A 12022-nucleotide genomic window follows, 5' to 3' on the forward strand; every position below is an offset into this window, starting at 1 on the left:
GGGCTTGTGGCGCGATGGATAACGCGTCTGCCTACGGAGCAGAAGATTCCAGGTTCGAGTCCTGGATAGCTCGGTATTACCATTTAGAGATGATTATTAGAGTATAACGGAAGGGAAATTTATAATATTGCAATGCTTCAATAGCATTTTGATCAACCTCTAACGGGCTTGTGGCGCAATGGATAGCGCGTCTGCCTACGGAGCAGAAGATTCCAGGTTCGAGTCCTGGCAAGCTCGGTATTAACATTTAAAGATGATTATTAGAGTATAACGGAAGGGAAATTTATAATATTGCAATGCTTCAATAGCATTTTGATCAACCTCTAACGGGCTTGTGGCGCAATGGATAACGCGGCTGCCTACGGAGCAGAAGATTCCAGGTTCGAGTCCTGGCAAGCTCGGTATTACCATTTAAAGCTGATTATTAGAGTATAACGGAAGGGAAATTTATAATATTTTAATGCTTCAATATCATTTTGATCAACCTCTAACGGGCTTGTGGCGCAATGGATAACGCGTCTGCCTACGGAGCATAAGAGTCCAGGTTCGAGTCCTGGCAAGCGCGGTATTAACATTTAAAGATGATTATTAGAGTATAACGGAAGGGAAATTTATAATATTGCAAGGCTTCAATAGCATTTTGATCAACCTATAACGGTCTAGTGGCGCGATGGATAACGCGTCTGCCTACGGAGCAGAAGATTCCAGGTTCGTGTCCTGGATAGCTCGGTATTACCATTTAAAGATGATTATTAGAGTATAACGGAAGGGAAATTTATAATATTGCAATGCTTCAATAGCATTTTGATCAATCTCTAACGGGCTTGTGGCGCAATGGATAACGCGTCTGCCTACGGAGCAGAAGATTCCAGGTTCGAGTCCTGGCAAACTCGGTATTAACATTTAAAGATGATTATTAGAGTATAACGGAAGGGAAATTTATAATATTTCAATGCTTCAATATCATTTTGATCAAACTCTAACGGGCTTGTGGCGCAATGGATAACGCGTCTGCCTACGGAGCAGAAGATTGAAGGTTCGATTCCTGGCAAGCTCTTTTTTGTTTTCGTAAAATATCTTTTATGCGTCATAAAGAATGCATAAATACAATGTTTGGAAATTTTTTTTTATAATACGAAGCAAGGGCTTGTGGCTTAATTGATAACGCGTCTGCCTTCGAAGCAGAAGCTTCCAGGTTCGACTCCTGGCAAGCTCGGTATTACCATTTAAAGATGATTATTAGAGTATAACGGAAGGGAAATTTATAATATTTCAATGCTTCGATATCATTTTGATCAAACTCTAACGGGCTTGTGGCGCAATGGATAACGCGTCTGCCTACGGAGCATAAGAGTCCAGGTTCGAGTCCTGGCAAGCTCGGTATTAACATTTAAAGATGATTATTAGAGTATAACGGAAGGGAAATTTATAATATTTTAATGCTTCAATATCATTTTGATCAACCTCTAACGGGCTTGTGGTGCAATGGATAACGCGTCTGCCTACGGAGCATAAGAGTCCAGGTTCGAGTCCTGGCAAGCTGGGTATTAACATTTAATGATGATTATTAGAGTATAACGGAAGGGAAATTTATAATATTTCAATGCTTCAATATCATTTTGATCAAACTCTAACGGGCTTGTGGCGCAATGGATAACGCGTCTGCCTACGGAGCAGAAGATTCCAGGTTCGAGTCCTGGCAAGCTCTTTTAATATTTTCGTAAAAGATCTTTTATGCGTCATAAAGAATGCATAAATACAATGTTTGGAAATTTTATTTATAATACGAAGCTAGGGCTTGTGGCTTAATGGATAACGCGTCTGCCTTCGAAGCAGAAGCTTCCAGGTTCGAGTCCTGGCAAGCTCGGTATTACCATTTAAAGATGATTATTAGAGTATAACGGAAGGGAAATTTATAATATTTCAATGCTTCGATATCATTTTGATCAAACTCTAACGGGCTTGTGGCGCAATGGATAACGCGTCTGCCTACGGAGCATAAGAGTCCAGGTTCGAGTCCTGGCAAGCTCGGTATTAACATTTAAAGATGATTATTAGAGTATAACGGAAGGGAAATTTATAATATTTTAATGCTTCAATATCATTTTGATCAACCTCTAACGGGCTTGTGGTGCAATGGATAACGCGTCTGCCTACGGAGCATAAGAGTCCAGGTTCGAGTCCTGGCAAGCTGGGTATTAACATTTAATGATGATTATTAGAGTATAACGGAAGGGAAATTTATAATATTTCAATGCTTCAATATCATTTTGATCAAACTCTAACGGGCTTGTGGCGCAATGGATAACGCGTCTGCCTACGGAGCAGAAGATTCCAGGTTCGAGTCCTGGCAAGCTCTTTTAATATTTTCGTAAAAGATCTTTTATGCGTCATAAAGAATGCATAAATACAATGTTTGGAAATTTTATTTATAATACGAAGTAAGGGCTTGTGGCGTAATGGATAACGCGCCTGCCTTCGAAGCAGAAGATTCCAGGTTCGAGTCCTGGCAAGCTCGGTATTACCATTTAAAGATGATTATTAGAGTATAACGGAAGGGAAATTTATAATATTTCAATGGTTCAATATCATTTTGATCAAACTCTAACGGGCTTGTGGCGCAATGGATAACGCGTCTGCCTACGGAGCAGAAGATTCCAGGTTCGAGTCCTGGCAAGCTCTTTTTTATTTTCGTAAAAGATCTTTTATGCGTCATAAAGAATGCATAAATACAATCTTTGGAAATTTATTTATAATACAAAGCAAGGGCTTGTGGCGTAATGGATAACGCGTCTGCCTTCGAAGCAGAAGATTCCAGGTTCGAGTCCTGGCAAGCTCGGTATTAACATTTAAAGATGATTATTAGAGAATAACGGAAGGGAAATTTATAATATTGCAATGCTTCAATAGCATTTTGATCAACCTATAACGGGCTTGTGGCGCGATGGATAACGCGTCTGCCTACGGAGCAGAAGATTCCAGGTTCGAGTCCTGGATAGCTCGGTATTACCATTTAAAGATGATTATTAGAGTATAACGGAAGGGAAATTTATAATATTGCAATGCTTCAATAGCATTTTGATCAACCTCTAACGGGCTTGTGGCGCAATGGATAACGCGTCTGCCTACGGAGCAGAAGATTCCAGGTTCGAGTCCTGGCAAGCTCGGTATTAACATTTAAAGATGATTATTAGAGTATAACGGAAGGGAAATTTATAATATTGCAATGCTTCAATAGCATTTTGATCAACCTATAACGGGCTTGTGGCGCGATGGATAACGCGTCTGCCTACGGAGCAGAAGATTCCAGGTTCGAGTCCTGGATAGCTCGGTATTACCATTTAAAGATGATTATTAGAGTATAACGGAAGGGAAATTTATAATATTGCAATGCTTCAATAGCATTTTAATCAACCTGTAACGGGCTTGTGGCGCAATGGATAACGCGTCTGCCTACGGAGCAGAAGATTCCAGGTTCGAGTCCTGGCAAGCTCGGTATTAACATTTAAAGATGATTATTAGAGTATAACGGAAGAGAAATTTATAATATTGCAATGCCTCAATAGCATTTTGATCAACCTCTAACGGGCTTGTGGCGCAATGGATAACGCGTCTGCCTAAGGAGCAGAAGATTCCAGGTTCGAGTCCTGGCAAGCTCGGTATTACCATTTGAAGCTGATTATTAGAGTATAACGGAAGGGAAATTTATAATATTTTAATGCTTCAATATCATTTTGATCAACCTCTAACGGGCTTGTGGCGCAATGGATAACGCGTCTGCCTACGGAGCATAAGAGTCCAGGTTCGAGTCCTGGCAAGCGCGGTATTAACATTTAAAGATGATTATTAGAGTATAACGGAAGGGAAATTTATAATATTGCAATGCTTCAATAGCATTTTGATCAACCTATAACGGGCTAGTGGCGCGATGGATAACGCGTCTGCCTACGGAGCAGAAGATTCCAGGTTCGAGTCCTGGATAGCTCGGTATTACCATTTAAAGATGATTATTAGAGTATAACGGAAGGGAAATTTATAATATTGCAATGCTTCAATAGCATTTTGATCAATCTCTAACGGGCCTGTGGCGCAATGGATAACGCGTCTGCCTACGGAGCAGAAGATTCCAGGTTCGAGTCCTGGCAAGCTCGGTATTAACATTTAAAGATGATTATTAGAGTATAACGGAAGGGAAATTTATAATATTTCAATGCTTCAATATCATTTTGATCAAACTCTAACGGGCTTGTGGCGCAATGGATAACGCGTCTGCCTACGGAGCAGAAGATTCCAGGTTCGAGTCCTGGCAAGCTCTTTTTTATTTTCGTAAAAGATCTTTTATGCGTCATAAAGAATGCATAAATACAATCTTTGGAAATTTATTTATAATACAAAGCAAGGGCTTGTGGCGTAATGGATAACGCGTCTGCCTTCGAAGCAGAAGATTCCAGGTTCGAGTCGTGGCTAGCTCGGTATTACCATTTAAAGATGATTATTAAAGTATAACGGAAGGGAAATTTATAATATTTTAATGCTTCAATATCATTTTGATCAAACTCTAACGGGCTTGTGGCGCAATGGATAACGCGTCTGCCTACGGAGCAAAAGATTCCAGGTTCGATTCCTGGCTAGCTCTTTTTTGTTTTCGTAAAATATCTTTTATGCGTCATAAAGAATGCATAAATACAATGTTTGGAAATTTTATTTATAATACGAAGCAAGGGCTTGTGGCTTGATGGATAACGCGTCTGCCTTCGAAGCAGAAGCTTCCAGGTTCGAGTCCTGGCAAGCTCGGTATTACCATTTAAAGATGATTATTAAAGTATAACGGAAGGGAAATTTATAATATTTTAATGCTTCAATATCATTTTGATCAAACTCTAACGGGCTTGTGGCGCAATGGATAACGCGTCTGCCTACGGAGCAGAAGATTCCAGGTTCGAGTCCTGGCAAGCTCTTTTTTATTTTCGTAAAAGATCTTTTATGCGTCATAAAGAATGCATAAATACAATCTTTGGAAATTTATTTATAATACAAAGCAAGGGCTTGTGGCGTAATGGATAACGCGTCTGCCTTCGAAGCAGAAGATTCCAGGTTCGAGTCGTGGCTAGCTCGGTATTACCATTTAAAGCTGATTATTAGAGTATAACGGAAGGGAAATTTATAATATTTCAATGCTTCAATAGCATTTTGATCAACCTATAACGGGCTTGTGGCGCAATGGATAACGCGTCTGCATACGGAGCAAAAGATTCCAGGTTCGAGTCCTGGCAAGCTCGGTATTAACATTTAAAGATGATTATTAGAGTATAACGGAAGGGAGATTTATAATATTGCAATGCTTCAATAGCATTTTGATCCACCTCTAACGGGCTTGTGGCGCAATGGATATCGCGTCTGCCTACGGAGCATAAGAGTCCAGGTTCGAGTCCAGGCAAGCGCGGTATTAACATTCAAAGTTGATTATTAGAGTATAACGGAAGGGAAATTTATAATATTTCAATGCTTCAATATCATTTTGATCAAACTCTAACGGGCTTGTGGCGCAATGGATAACGCGTCTGCCTACGGAGCAGAAGATTCCAGGTTCGATTCCTGGCAAGCTCTTTTTTGTTTTCGTAAAATATCTTTTATGCGTCATAAAGAATGCATAAATACAATGTTTGGAAATTTTATTTATAATACGAAGCAAGGGCTTGTGGCTTAATGGATAGCGCGTCTGCCTTCGAAGCAGAAGCTTCCAGGTTCGAGTCCTGGCAAGCTCTTTTAATATTTTCGTAAAAGATCTTTTATGCGTCATAAAGAATGCATAAATACAATGTTTGGAAATTTTATTTATAATACGAAGCTAGGGCTTGTGGCTTAATGGATAACGCGTCTGCCTTCGAAGCAGAAGCTTCCAGGTTCGAGTCCTGGCAAGCTCGGTATTACCATTTAAAGATGATTATTAGAGTATAACGGAAGGGAAATTTATAATATTTCAATGCTTCGATATCATTTTGATCAAACTCTAACGGGCTTGTGGCGCAATGGATAACGCGTCTGCCTACGGAGCATAAGAGTCCAGGTTCGAGTCCTGGCAAGCTCGGTATTAACATTTAAAGATGATTATTAGAGTATAACGGAAGGGAAATTTATAATATTTTAATGCTTCAATATCATTTTGATCAACCTCTAACGGGCTTGTGGTGCAATGGATAACGCGTCTGCCTACGGAGCATAAGAGTCCAGGTTCGAGTCCTGGCAAGCTGGGTATTAACATTTAATGATGATTATTAGAGTATAACGGAAGGGAAATTTATAATATTTCAATGCTTCAATATCATTTTGATCAAACTCTAACGGGCTTGTGGCGCAATGGATAACGCGTCTGCCTACGGAGCAGAAGATTCCAGGTTCGAGTCCTGGCAAGCTCTTTTAATATTTTCGTAAAAGATCTTTTATGCGTCATAAAGAATGCATAAATACAATGTTTGGAAATTTTATTTATAATACGAAGTAAGGGCTTGTGGCGTAATGGATAACGCGCCTGCCTTCGAAGCAGAAGATTCCAGGTTCGAGTCCTGGCAAGCTCGGTATTACCATTTAAAGATGATTATTAGAGTATAACGGAAGGGAAATTTATAATATTTCAATGGTTCAATATCATTTTGATCAAACTCTAACGGGCTTGTGGCGCAATGGATAACGCGTCTGCCTACGGAGCAGAAGATTCCAGGTTCGAGTCCTGGCAAGCTCTTTTTTATTTTCGTAAAAGATCTTTTATGCGTCATAAAGAATGCATAAATACAATCTTTGGAAATTTATTTATAATACAAAGCAAGGGCTTGTGGCGTAATGGATAACGCGTCTGCCTTCGAAGCAGAAGATTCCAGGTTCGAGTCCTGGCAAGCTCGGTATTAACATTTAAAGATGATTATTAGAGAATAACGGAAGGGAAATTTATAATATTGCAATGCTTCAATAGCATTTTGATCAACCTATAACGGGCTTGTGGCGCGATGGATAACGCGTCTGCCTACGGAGCAGAAGATTCCAGGTTCGAGTCCTGGATAGCTCGGTATTACCATTTAAAGATGATTATTAGAGTATAACGGAAGGGAAATTTATAATATTGCAATGCTTCAATAGCATTTTGATCAACCTCTAACGGGCTTGTGGCGCAATGGATAACGCGTCTGCCTACGGAGCAGAAGATTCCAGGTTCGAGTCCTGGCAAGCTCGGTATTAACATTTAAAGATGATTATTAGAGTATAACGGAAGGGAAATTTATAATATTGCAATGCTTCAATAGCATTTTGATCAACCTATAACGGGCTTGTGGCGCGATGGATAACGCGTCTGCCTACGGAGCAGAAGATTCCAGGTTCGAGTCCTGGATAGCTCGGTATTACCATTTAAAGATGATTATTAGAGTATAACGGAAGGGAAATTTATAATATTGCAATGCTTCAATAGCATTTTAATCAACCTGTAACGGGCTTGTGGCGCAATGGATAACGCGTCTGCCTACGGAGCAGAAGATTCCAGGTTCGAGTCCTGGCAAGCTCGGTATTAACATTTAAAGATGATTATTAGAGTATAACGGAAGAGAAATTTATAATATTGCAATGCCTCAATAGCATTTTGATCAACCTCTAACGGGCTTGTGGCGCAATGGATAACGCGTCTGCCTAAGGAGCAGAAGATTCCAGGTTCGAGTCCTGGCAAGCTCGGTATTACCATTTGAAGCTGATTATTAGAGTATAACGGAAGGGAAATTTATAATATTTTAATGCTTCAATATCATTTTGATCAACCTCTAACGGGCTTGTGGCGCAATGGATAACGCGTCTGCCTACGGAGCATAAGAGTCCAGGTTCGAGTCCTGGCAAGCGCGGTATTAACATTTAAAGATGATTATTAGAGTATAACGGAAGGGAAATTTATAATATTGCAATGCTTCAATAGCATTTTGATCAACCTATAACGGGCTAGTGGCGCGATGGATAACGCGTCTGCCTACGGAGCAGAAGATTCCAGGTTCGAGTCCTGGATAGCTCGGTATTACCATTTAAAGATGATTATTAGAGTATAACGGAAGGGAAATTTATAATATTGCAATGCTTCAATAGCATTTTGATCAATCTCTAACGGGCCTGTGGCGCAATGGATAACGCGTCTGCCTACGGAGCAGAAGATTCCAGGTTCGAGTCCTGGCAAGCTCGGTATTAACATTTAAAGATGATTATTAGAGTATAACGGAAGGGAAATTTATAATATTTCAATGCTTCAATATCATTTTGATCAAACTCTAACGGGCTTGTGGCGCAATGGATAACGCGTCTGCCTACGGAGCAGAAGATTCCAGGTTCGAGTCCTGGCAAGCTCTTTTTTATTTTCGTAAAAGATCTTTTATGCGTCATAAAGAATGCATAAATACAATCTTTGGAAATTTATTTATAATACAAAGCAAGGGCTTGTGGCGTAATGGATAACGCGTCTGCCTTCGAAGCAGAAGATTCCAGGTTCGAGTCGTGGCTAGCTCGGTATTACCATTTAAAGATGATTATTAAAGTATAACGGAAGGGAAATTTATAATATTTTAATGCTTCAATATCATTTTGATCAAACTCTAACGGGCTTGTGGCGCAATGGATAACGCGTCTGCCTACGGAGCAAAAGATTCCAGGTTCGATTCCTGGCTAGCTCTTTTTTGTTTTCGTAAAATATCTTTTATGCGTCATAAAGAATGCATAAATACAATGTTTGGAAATTTTATTTATAATACGAAGCAAGGGCTTGTGGCTTGATGGATAACGCGTCTGCCTTCGAAGCAGAAGCTTCCAGGTTCGAGTCCTGGCAAGCTCGGTATTACCATTTAAAGATGATTATTAAAGTATAACGGAAGGGAAATTTATAATATTTTAATGCTTCAATATCATTTTGATCAAACTCTAACGGGCTTGTGGCGCAATGGATAACGCGTCTGCCTACGGAGCAGAAGATTCCAGGTTCGAGTCCTGGCAAGCTCTTTTTTATTTTCGTAAAAGATCTTTTATGCGTCATAAAGAATGCATAAATACAATCTTTGGAAATTTATTTATAATACAAAGCAAGGGCTTGTGGCGTAATGGATAACGCGTCTGCCTTCGAAGCAGAAGATTCCAGGTTCGAGTCGTGGCTAGCTCGGTATTACCATTTAAAGCTGATTATTAGAGTATAACGGAAGGGAAATTTATAATATTTCAATGCTTCAATAGCATTTTGATCAACCTATAACGGGCTTGTGGCGCAATGGATAACGCGTCTGCATACGGAGCAAAAGATTCCAGGTTCGAGTCCTGGCAAGCTCGGTATTAACATTTAAAGATGATTATTAGAGTATAACGGAAGGGAGATTTATAATATTGCAATGCTTCAATAGCATTTTGATCCACCTCTAACGGGCTTGTGGCGCAATGGATATCGCGTCTGCCTACGGAGCATAAGAGTCCAGGTTCGAGTCCAGGCAAGCGCGGTATTAACATTCAAAGTTGATTATTAGAGTATAACGGAAGGGAAATTTATAATATTTCAATGCTTCAATATCATTTTGATCAAACTCTAACGGGCTTGTGGCGCAATGGATAACGCGTCTGCCTACGGAGCAGAAGATTCCAGGTTCGATTCCTGGCAAGCTCTTTTTTGTTTTCGTAAAATATCTTTTATGCGTCATAAAGAATGCATAAATACAATGTTTGGAAATTTTATTTATAATACGAAGCAAGGGCTTGTGGCTTAATGGATAGCGCGTCTGCCTTCGAAGCAGAAGCTTCCAGGTTCGAGTCCTGGCAAGCTCGGTATTACCATTTAAAGATGATTATTAAAGTATAACGGAAGGGAAATTTATAATATTTCAATGCTTCAATATCATTTTGATCAAACTCTAACGGGCTTGTGGCGCAATGGATAACGCTTCTGCCTAAGGAGCAGAAGTTTCCAGGTTCGAGTCCTGGCAAGCTCGGTATTACCATTTAAAGATGATTATTAGAGTATAACGGAAGGGAAATTTATAATATTTCAATGCTTCAATATCATTTTGATCAAACTCTAACGGGCTTGTGGCGCAATGGATAACGCGTCTGCCTACGGAGCAGAAGATTCCAGGTTCGAGTCCTGGCAAGCTCTTTTTTATTTTCGTAAAAGATCTTTTATGCGTCATAAAGAATGCATTAATACAATCTTTGGAAATTTATTTATAATACAAAGCAAGGGCTTGTGGCGTAATGGATAACGCGTCTGCCTTCGAAGCAGAAGATTCCAGGTTCGAGTCGTGGCAAGCTCGGTATTACCATTTAAAGCTGTTTATTAGAGTATAACGGAAGGGAAATTTATAATATTTCAATGCTTCGATATCATTTTGATCAACCTCTACAGGGCTTGTGGCGCAATGGATAACGCGTCTGCCTACGGAGCATAACATTCCAGGTTCGAGTCCTGGCAAGCTCGGTATTAACATTTAAAGATGATTATAAGAGTATAACGGAAGGGAAATTTATAATATTGCAATGCTTCAATAGCATTTTGATCAACCTGTAACGGGCTTGTGGCGCAATGGATAACGCGTCTGCCTACGGAGCAGAAGATTCCAGGTTCGAGTCCTGGCAAGCTCGGTATTAACATTTAAAGATGATTATTAGAGTATAACGGAAGGGAAATTTATAATATTTTAATGCTTCAATATCATTTTGATCAACCTCTAACGGGCTTGTGGCGCAATGCATAACGCGTCTGCCTACGGAGCATAAGAGTCCAGGTTCGAGTCCTGGCAGGCGCGGTATTAACATTTAAAGATGATTATTAGAGTATAACGGAAGGGAAATTTATAATATTGCAATGCTTCAATAGCATTTTGATCAACCTATAACGGGCTAGTGGCGCGATGGATAACGCGTCTGCCTACGGAGCATAAGATTCCAGGTTCGAGTCCTGGCAAGCTTGGTATTAACATTTAAAGATGATTATTAGAGTATAACGGAAGGGAAATTTATAATATTGCAATGCTTCAATAGCATTTTGATCAACCTGTAACGGGCTTGTGGCGCAATGGATAACGCGTCTGCCTACGGAGCAGAAGATTCCAGGTTCGAGTCCTGGCAAGCTCGGTATTAACATTTAAAGATGATTATTAGAGTATAACGGAAGGGAAATTTATAATATTGCAATGCTTCAATAGCATTTTGATCAACCTCTAACGGGCTTGTGGCGCAATGGATAACGCGTCTGCCTACGGAGCAGAAGATTCCAGGTTCGAGTCCTGGCAAGCTCGGTATTACCATTTGAAGCTGATTATTAGAGTATAACGGAAGGGAAATTTATAATATTTTAATGCTTCAATATCATTTTGATCAACCTCTAACGGGCTTGTGGCGCAATGGATAACGCGTCTGCCTACGGAGCATAAGAGTCCAGGTTCGAGTCCTGGCAAGCGCGGTATTAACATTTTAAGATGATTATTAGAGTATAACGGAAGGGAAATTTATAATATTGCAATGCTTCAATAGCATTTTGATCAACCTATAACGGGCTAGTGGCGCGATGGATAACGCGTCTGCCTACGGAGCATAAGATTCCAGGTTCGAGTCCTGGCAAGCTCGGTATTAACATTTAAAGATGATTATTAGAGTATAACGGAAGGGAAATTTATAATATTGCAATGCTTCAATAGCATTTTGATCAACCCATAACGGGCTTGTGGCGCGATGGATAACGCGTCTGCCTACGGAGCGGAAGATTCCAGGTTCGAGTCCTGGATAGCTCGGTATTACGATTTAAAGATGATTATTAGAGTATAACGGAAGGGAAATTTATAATATTGCAATGCTTCAATAGCATTTTGATCAACCTCTAACGGGCTTGTGGCGCAATGGATAACGCGTCTGCCTACGGAGCAGAAGATTCCAGGTTCGAGTCCTGGCAAGCTCGGTATTAACATTTAAAGATGATTATTAGAGTATAACGGAAGGGAAATTTATAATATTGCAATGCTTCAATAGCATT

The 12022-nt window shown here is 40.0% G+C and overlaps 51 non-coding genes across 51 annotated transcripts; all 51 read left to right on the top strand.

The window, feature by feature from the left end:
- Positions 1 to 164: 164 nt before the first annotated feature.
- On the top strand, positions 165 to 237 carry TRNAR-ACG (transfer RNA arginine (anticodon ACG)). Its single transcript has one exon. It is a non-coding gene; the product is annotated as a tRNA-Arg (tRNA).
- Positions 238 to 328: 91 nt separating this feature from the next.
- TRNAR-ACG (transfer RNA arginine (anticodon ACG)) lies at positions 329 to 401 on the top strand. Its single transcript has one exon. It is a non-coding gene; the product is annotated as a tRNA-Arg (tRNA).
- Positions 402 to 492: 91 nt separating this feature from the next.
- Positions 493 to 565, top strand: TRNAR-ACG (transfer RNA arginine (anticodon ACG)). The gene has a single exon. It is a non-coding gene; the product is annotated as a tRNA-Arg (tRNA).
- A 255-nt stretch (positions 566 to 820) lies between these two features.
- Positions 821 to 893, top strand: TRNAR-ACG (transfer RNA arginine (anticodon ACG)). The gene has a single exon. It is a non-coding gene; the product is annotated as a tRNA-Arg (tRNA).
- A 414-nt stretch (positions 894 to 1307) lies between these two features.
- On the top strand, positions 1308 to 1380 carry TRNAR-ACG (transfer RNA arginine (anticodon ACG)). Its single transcript has one exon. It is a non-coding gene; the product is annotated as a tRNA-Arg (tRNA).
- A 255-nt stretch (positions 1381 to 1635) lies between these two features.
- On the top strand, positions 1636 to 1708 carry TRNAR-ACG (transfer RNA arginine (anticodon ACG)). The gene has a single exon. It is a non-coding gene; the product is annotated as a tRNA-Arg (tRNA).
- An 86-nt stretch (positions 1709 to 1794) lies between these two features.
- Positions 1795 to 1867, top strand: TRNAR-UCG (transfer RNA arginine (anticodon UCG)). Its single transcript has one exon. It is a non-coding gene; the product is annotated as a tRNA-Arg (tRNA).
- Positions 1868 to 1958: 91 nt separating this feature from the next.
- Positions 1959 to 2031, top strand: TRNAR-ACG (transfer RNA arginine (anticodon ACG)). Its single transcript has one exon. It is a non-coding gene; the product is annotated as a tRNA-Arg (tRNA).
- Positions 2032 to 2286: 255 nt separating this feature from the next.
- TRNAR-ACG (transfer RNA arginine (anticodon ACG)) lies at positions 2287 to 2359 on the top strand. Its single transcript has one exon. It is a non-coding gene; the product is annotated as a tRNA-Arg (tRNA).
- An 86-nt stretch (positions 2360 to 2445) lies between these two features.
- TRNAR-UCG (transfer RNA arginine (anticodon UCG)) lies at positions 2446 to 2518 on the top strand. The gene has a single exon. It is a non-coding gene; the product is annotated as a tRNA-Arg (tRNA).
- Positions 2519 to 2609: 91 nt separating this feature from the next.
- Positions 2610 to 2682, top strand: TRNAR-ACG (transfer RNA arginine (anticodon ACG)). The gene has a single exon. It is a non-coding gene; the product is annotated as a tRNA-Arg (tRNA).
- Positions 2683 to 2766: 84 nt separating this feature from the next.
- On the top strand, positions 2767 to 2839 carry TRNAR-UCG (transfer RNA arginine (anticodon UCG)). Its single transcript has one exon. It is a non-coding gene; the product is annotated as a tRNA-Arg (tRNA).
- Positions 2840 to 3094: 255 nt separating this feature from the next.
- Positions 3095 to 3167, top strand: TRNAR-ACG (transfer RNA arginine (anticodon ACG)). Its single transcript has one exon. It is a non-coding gene; the product is annotated as a tRNA-Arg (tRNA).
- Positions 3168 to 3422: 255 nt separating this feature from the next.
- On the top strand, positions 3423 to 3495 carry TRNAR-ACG (transfer RNA arginine (anticodon ACG)). Its single transcript has one exon. It is a non-coding gene; the product is annotated as a tRNA-Arg (tRNA).
- A 91-nt stretch (positions 3496 to 3586) lies between these two features.
- Positions 3587 to 3659, top strand: TRNAL-AAG (transfer RNA leucine (anticodon AAG)). Its single transcript has one exon. It is a non-coding gene; the product is annotated as a tRNA-Leu (tRNA).
- A 91-nt stretch (positions 3660 to 3750) lies between these two features.
- On the top strand, positions 3751 to 3823 carry TRNAR-ACG (transfer RNA arginine (anticodon ACG)). Its single transcript has one exon. It is a non-coding gene; the product is annotated as a tRNA-Arg (tRNA).
- Positions 3824 to 4078: 255 nt separating this feature from the next.
- Positions 4079 to 4151, top strand: TRNAR-ACG (transfer RNA arginine (anticodon ACG)). Its single transcript has one exon. It is a non-coding gene; the product is annotated as a tRNA-Arg (tRNA).
- A 91-nt stretch (positions 4152 to 4242) lies between these two features.
- TRNAR-ACG (transfer RNA arginine (anticodon ACG)) lies at positions 4243 to 4315 on the top strand. Its single transcript has one exon. It is a non-coding gene; the product is annotated as a tRNA-Arg (tRNA).
- An 84-nt stretch (positions 4316 to 4399) lies between these two features.
- On the top strand, positions 4400 to 4472 carry TRNAR-UCG (transfer RNA arginine (anticodon UCG)). The gene has a single exon. It is a non-coding gene; the product is annotated as a tRNA-Arg (tRNA).
- A 91-nt stretch (positions 4473 to 4563) lies between these two features.
- Positions 4564 to 4636, top strand: TRNAR-ACG (transfer RNA arginine (anticodon ACG)). Its single transcript has one exon. It is a non-coding gene; the product is annotated as a tRNA-Arg (tRNA).
- A 249-nt stretch (positions 4637 to 4885) lies between these two features.
- TRNAR-ACG (transfer RNA arginine (anticodon ACG)) lies at positions 4886 to 4958 on the top strand. Its single transcript has one exon. It is a non-coding gene; the product is annotated as a tRNA-Arg (tRNA).
- An 84-nt stretch (positions 4959 to 5042) lies between these two features.
- Positions 5043 to 5115, top strand: TRNAR-UCG (transfer RNA arginine (anticodon UCG)). The gene has a single exon. It is a non-coding gene; the product is annotated as a tRNA-Arg (tRNA).
- A 419-nt stretch (positions 5116 to 5534) lies between these two features.
- TRNAR-ACG (transfer RNA arginine (anticodon ACG)) lies at positions 5535 to 5607 on the top strand. The gene has a single exon. It is a non-coding gene; the product is annotated as a tRNA-Arg (tRNA).
- An 85-nt stretch (positions 5608 to 5692) lies between these two features.
- Positions 5693 to 5765, top strand: TRNAR-UCG (transfer RNA arginine (anticodon UCG)). The gene has a single exon. It is a non-coding gene; the product is annotated as a tRNA-Arg (tRNA).
- An 86-nt stretch (positions 5766 to 5851) lies between these two features.
- Positions 5852 to 5924, top strand: TRNAR-UCG (transfer RNA arginine (anticodon UCG)). The gene has a single exon. It is a non-coding gene; the product is annotated as a tRNA-Arg (tRNA).
- A 91-nt stretch (positions 5925 to 6015) lies between these two features.
- On the top strand, positions 6016 to 6088 carry TRNAR-ACG (transfer RNA arginine (anticodon ACG)). Its single transcript has one exon. It is a non-coding gene; the product is annotated as a tRNA-Arg (tRNA).
- A 255-nt stretch (positions 6089 to 6343) lies between these two features.
- TRNAR-ACG (transfer RNA arginine (anticodon ACG)) lies at positions 6344 to 6416 on the top strand. Its single transcript has one exon. It is a non-coding gene; the product is annotated as a tRNA-Arg (tRNA).
- An 86-nt stretch (positions 6417 to 6502) lies between these two features.
- On the top strand, positions 6503 to 6575 carry TRNAR-UCG (transfer RNA arginine (anticodon UCG)). Its single transcript has one exon. It is a non-coding gene; the product is annotated as a tRNA-Arg (tRNA).
- A 91-nt stretch (positions 6576 to 6666) lies between these two features.
- Positions 6667 to 6739, top strand: TRNAR-ACG (transfer RNA arginine (anticodon ACG)). The gene has a single exon. It is a non-coding gene; the product is annotated as a tRNA-Arg (tRNA).
- An 84-nt stretch (positions 6740 to 6823) lies between these two features.
- TRNAR-UCG (transfer RNA arginine (anticodon UCG)) lies at positions 6824 to 6896 on the top strand. Its single transcript has one exon. It is a non-coding gene; the product is annotated as a tRNA-Arg (tRNA).
- Positions 6897 to 7151: 255 nt separating this feature from the next.
- TRNAR-ACG (transfer RNA arginine (anticodon ACG)) lies at positions 7152 to 7224 on the top strand. The gene has a single exon. It is a non-coding gene; the product is annotated as a tRNA-Arg (tRNA).
- A 255-nt stretch (positions 7225 to 7479) lies between these two features.
- On the top strand, positions 7480 to 7552 carry TRNAR-ACG (transfer RNA arginine (anticodon ACG)). Its single transcript has one exon. It is a non-coding gene; the product is annotated as a tRNA-Arg (tRNA).
- A 91-nt stretch (positions 7553 to 7643) lies between these two features.
- TRNAL-AAG (transfer RNA leucine (anticodon AAG)) lies at positions 7644 to 7716 on the top strand. The gene has a single exon. It is a non-coding gene; the product is annotated as a tRNA-Leu (tRNA).
- A 91-nt stretch (positions 7717 to 7807) lies between these two features.
- On the top strand, positions 7808 to 7880 carry TRNAR-ACG (transfer RNA arginine (anticodon ACG)). Its single transcript has one exon. It is a non-coding gene; the product is annotated as a tRNA-Arg (tRNA).
- Positions 7881 to 8135: 255 nt separating this feature from the next.
- TRNAR-ACG (transfer RNA arginine (anticodon ACG)) lies at positions 8136 to 8208 on the top strand. The gene has a single exon. It is a non-coding gene; the product is annotated as a tRNA-Arg (tRNA).
- Positions 8209 to 8299: 91 nt separating this feature from the next.
- TRNAR-ACG (transfer RNA arginine (anticodon ACG)) lies at positions 8300 to 8372 on the top strand. Its single transcript has one exon. It is a non-coding gene; the product is annotated as a tRNA-Arg (tRNA).
- Positions 8373 to 8456: 84 nt separating this feature from the next.
- TRNAR-UCG (transfer RNA arginine (anticodon UCG)) lies at positions 8457 to 8529 on the top strand. The gene has a single exon. It is a non-coding gene; the product is annotated as a tRNA-Arg (tRNA).
- Positions 8530 to 8620: 91 nt separating this feature from the next.
- On the top strand, positions 8621 to 8693 carry TRNAR-ACG (transfer RNA arginine (anticodon ACG)). Its single transcript has one exon. It is a non-coding gene; the product is annotated as a tRNA-Arg (tRNA).
- A 249-nt stretch (positions 8694 to 8942) lies between these two features.
- TRNAR-ACG (transfer RNA arginine (anticodon ACG)) lies at positions 8943 to 9015 on the top strand. Its single transcript has one exon. It is a non-coding gene; the product is annotated as a tRNA-Arg (tRNA).
- An 84-nt stretch (positions 9016 to 9099) lies between these two features.
- On the top strand, positions 9100 to 9172 carry TRNAR-UCG (transfer RNA arginine (anticodon UCG)). The gene has a single exon. It is a non-coding gene; the product is annotated as a tRNA-Arg (tRNA).
- A 419-nt stretch (positions 9173 to 9591) lies between these two features.
- Positions 9592 to 9664, top strand: TRNAR-ACG (transfer RNA arginine (anticodon ACG)). The gene has a single exon. It is a non-coding gene; the product is annotated as a tRNA-Arg (tRNA).
- Positions 9665 to 9749: 85 nt separating this feature from the next.
- Positions 9750 to 9822, top strand: TRNAR-UCG (transfer RNA arginine (anticodon UCG)). Its single transcript has one exon. It is a non-coding gene; the product is annotated as a tRNA-Arg (tRNA).
- A 91-nt stretch (positions 9823 to 9913) lies between these two features.
- TRNAL-AAG (transfer RNA leucine (anticodon AAG)) lies at positions 9914 to 9986 on the top strand. The gene has a single exon. It is a non-coding gene; the product is annotated as a tRNA-Leu (tRNA).
- A 91-nt stretch (positions 9987 to 10077) lies between these two features.
- Positions 10078 to 10150, top strand: TRNAR-ACG (transfer RNA arginine (anticodon ACG)). Its single transcript has one exon. It is a non-coding gene; the product is annotated as a tRNA-Arg (tRNA).
- An 84-nt stretch (positions 10151 to 10234) lies between these two features.
- TRNAR-UCG (transfer RNA arginine (anticodon UCG)) lies at positions 10235 to 10307 on the top strand. The gene has a single exon. It is a non-coding gene; the product is annotated as a tRNA-Arg (tRNA).
- Positions 10308 to 10398: 91 nt separating this feature from the next.
- Positions 10399 to 10471, top strand: TRNAR-ACG (transfer RNA arginine (anticodon ACG)). Its single transcript has one exon. It is a non-coding gene; the product is annotated as a tRNA-Arg (tRNA).
- A 91-nt stretch (positions 10472 to 10562) lies between these two features.
- On the top strand, positions 10563 to 10635 carry TRNAR-ACG (transfer RNA arginine (anticodon ACG)). The gene has a single exon. It is a non-coding gene; the product is annotated as a tRNA-Arg (tRNA).
- A 419-nt stretch (positions 10636 to 11054) lies between these two features.
- Positions 11055 to 11127, top strand: TRNAR-ACG (transfer RNA arginine (anticodon ACG)). The gene has a single exon. It is a non-coding gene; the product is annotated as a tRNA-Arg (tRNA).
- Positions 11128 to 11218: 91 nt separating this feature from the next.
- Positions 11219 to 11291, top strand: TRNAR-ACG (transfer RNA arginine (anticodon ACG)). Its single transcript has one exon. It is a non-coding gene; the product is annotated as a tRNA-Arg (tRNA).
- A 91-nt stretch (positions 11292 to 11382) lies between these two features.
- TRNAR-ACG (transfer RNA arginine (anticodon ACG)) lies at positions 11383 to 11455 on the top strand. The gene has a single exon. It is a non-coding gene; the product is annotated as a tRNA-Arg (tRNA).
- Positions 11456 to 11874: 419 nt separating this feature from the next.
- TRNAR-ACG (transfer RNA arginine (anticodon ACG)) lies at positions 11875 to 11947 on the top strand. The gene has a single exon. It is a non-coding gene; the product is annotated as a tRNA-Arg (tRNA).
- Positions 11948 to 12022: the final 75 nt, after the last annotated feature.

The sequence above is a fragment of the Phalangium opilio genome, unplaced genomic scaffold (assembly GCF_054372755.1).
Source record: "Phalangium opilio isolate 3A_F unplaced genomic scaffold, DU_Popi_V2 ptg000088l_1, whole genome shotgun sequence".
Lineage (NCBI taxonomy): Eukaryota > Metazoa > Arthropoda > Arachnida > Opiliones > Phalangiidae > Phalangium > Phalangium opilio.